Genomic DNA, 2,843 nt, shown 5'->3' with positions numbered 1-2,843 from the left:
AACATGAGTCCAGCCCATTGACTAGAACAAGAAGAATGTATACCCAAGATTTAACCTAGGTATTATCATTTTCAGCCTGCTACAGCTTGGAGGAGAATTTGGGTTCCCAACCAGAGATTGGGCTGGGTTGCGGTGGCAAGGGCACCAAATCCTAGCCACTAGATCAGTGGTCAGTGACAAGGACCCTGGCCCTTCTACTTTGCAGAAAAGAATCCCCACAAAAATGGAAATAGTGAAGCAAGTGTTTATTAGAAGAAAAAAAAAAGTACAGTACATGTGGGTAGACACACAGGTGTGCTCAGAGAGAGAACTGAGCTCTCATGGTGATTCGGCTTTCTTTTATGGGGCTTTTCTTCCAAGTTTCCTTTGACCAATCATCTTGCTTTGCCTGGTTCTGAGTCTGTAGTTGGTATCTCTCAGGATCCTTCCATGCATGAATGCATATTTCTTGGCCAAGATGGTTTCTAGTGTAGAGGCCAATGGGTAGTTGACATCACCTACTATGAGGTGAGACCGCTCTTTTTTAACTTTCAAGGAGCCTTTCTGCACATGTGCAGTTTGGAAGGTCTTCTTAATTTCAAGAATGAGGAATATGTGGTCTTTTATCTCTTATCTGGTCAGGGCCAAGCCTCCTCTATGGAGTTTTCTGCTATTATGGAGTTTCTGTCCGCAGGGGAGAAACCATTCAGCTTGAGACACATCTATTTCCTTCCTCATTTGAGAGAAGGCTCTATTAAATGCTGTCAGCATTGTATCTTAGAACTTTATCACAGCTTTCCTTCCACTGAGTATATTTGTGGTTATACTCAAGAGTATTCAGTTCAGTTCAGTCACTCAGTCTTGTCCGACTCTTTGCGACCCCATGAATCACAGCACGCCAGGCCTCCCTGTCCATCACCAACTCCCGCAGTTCACTCAAACTCATGTCCACAGAGTCGGTGATGCCATCCAGCCATCTCATTCTCTGTCGTCCCCTTCTCCTCCCGCCCCCAACCTTTCCCAGCATCAGAGTCTTTTCCAGTGAGTCAACTCGTCGCATGAGGTGGCCAAAGTATTACAGTTTCAGCTTTAGCATCAGTCCTTCCAATGAACACCCAGGATTGATCTCCCTTAGAATGGACTGGTTGGATCTCCTTGTAGTCCAAGGGACTCTCAAGAGTCTTCTCCAGCACCACAGTTCAAAAGCATCAATTCTTCGGTGATCAGCCTTCTTCACAGTCCAACTCTCACATCTATACATGACCACTGGAAAAACCATAGCCTTGACTAGACGGACCTTGGTTGGCAAAGTAATGTCTCTGTTTTTTAATATACTATCTAGGTTGGTCATAACTTTCCTTCCAAGGAGTATATATTATGAGTATTATAAATAGTAGCATTTAATTTTCAATACCATAATTCTCATTTTAAATGTTTTCAGATTCAGGATTGATACCACCTAAGATGCTCAGTATTTCTTTTTTTTTTTTTTTTTTTTGAGGATGTGAACTAGCTTTAATCACCACTTTCAAACAGAGGTAACAATTGTATCTGAGTAAGGGGGCCACCCCAAGAGTGATCCGGGGCCAGCCCCTCAGCTCCGGCTGTGGCATGTTCCCCATTCATTCAGGCTCCTCGTGTCCAGGGGAGGGTCCGGGCAACCCCAGCCTCTAGGGTCACATATGCAGGAGCACAGGTGCTTGGCACTGTGAGGACAGAAGAAGCCAGGTCTCGGGGCTGATGTGGTAGCAGCCAAGTGTGGGTCCCCTCTACCTGCCATACTCGAGGGACGGTTGATATGGGGGTGAGAGTGCATGCTCAGAGCACCGAGGTCTTCCTCTCTGGCTGCAGTGACCCCTTCACGGACACCAGCAGCCCCAGCGGGGCCAGGCATCCCTGGGCACAGAGCCGTGACAATGCGAAGAGGATGCCAGCAGCCAGACTGACACTGAGCACCGCTACAGCTGCGATAATCCCATAGGCACTTCGGTTTCCAGACTGAACGGAGTCCCGGTCCTCGATGGTGGTGACTGTGGCATTCCTGAGATAAGTGACATTCTCCAGGGTCACAGGAGTCCCCATGGATACGGTCCTCCCCTCCTGGGGGGTCTTGATTGCGCAGCCAAGCTCGTCGCTGTAGTCGGAACAGTCCCGGTGGCCATCGCAGAGCCATGTCCTTGGGATACACAGACCGTCCAGCACGCAGCACAGCTCGCCTTCCAGGCAGGGCTGGGGCCCGCAGTTGCGAAGATTCTTGTTGCGGTCAGGACAGTCATCCATGATGTCACAAGGGGAGGGGCTGCCATTGGGTACCTCAGAACCACACTCTTCTTCATCACTGCCATCAAGGCAGTCCCGGTCAATGTCGCAACGCCAGATGAGGGGCACGCAGTGGCCATCGCTCCGGCACTGGAAGTTGGTGGGTGGGCACGAGTCTGCGCTGGGGCCTGGGGCCTGGGTCGGGGACCAGGTCCGGATCGGAGTCGGGGCGGTCTCCAGGCACAGCCCGAAGCCCAGCAGTACCCGCAGCCCCAGGCCTAGGGCCGCAGCACGCCGCGCTAGACCCCAAGCCACCCAACCGTTCATCGTACCACCCCCGGCCAGCACCGGCTCAGTATTTCTTAAAATAGTGTAAAATATGTCTTTCATTTTTTCTCTAAGAAAGCATCATAAGTAAATGCTAAGTGACTTTAGTCATGTCCGACTCTTTGTGACCCCACGGACTGTAGTCCACCAGACTGCTCTGTCCATGGAATTCTCCAGGCAACAATACTGGAGTGGGTTGTCATCCCCTCCTCCAAGGGATCATCCTGACCCAGGGATCGAACCTGTGTTTCTTATGTCTCCTGCATTGGCAGGCGGGT

At 50.4% G+C, this 2,843-nt stretch overlaps 1 pseudogene; it reads right to left on the bottom strand.

Moving 5' to 3' along the window:
- Positions 1 to 1,512: 1,512 nt before the first annotated feature.
- Positions 1,513 to 2,590, bottom strand: LOC129542546 (CD320 antigen pseudogene; annotated as a pseudogene).
- Positions 2,591 to 2,843: the final 253 nt, after the last annotated feature.

This window comes from Moschus berezovskii, chromosome 19, assembly GCF_049115385.1.
Source record: "Moschus berezovskii isolate FMDL1 chromosome 19, NW_MosBer_1.0, whole genome shotgun sequence".
Classification (NCBI taxonomy): Eukaryota; Metazoa; Chordata; class Mammalia; order Artiodactyla; family Moschidae; genus Moschus; species Moschus berezovskii.
Note: the sequence above shows the minus strand (reverse complement) of the source record. Positions and strands in the feature narration are given on the sequence as shown.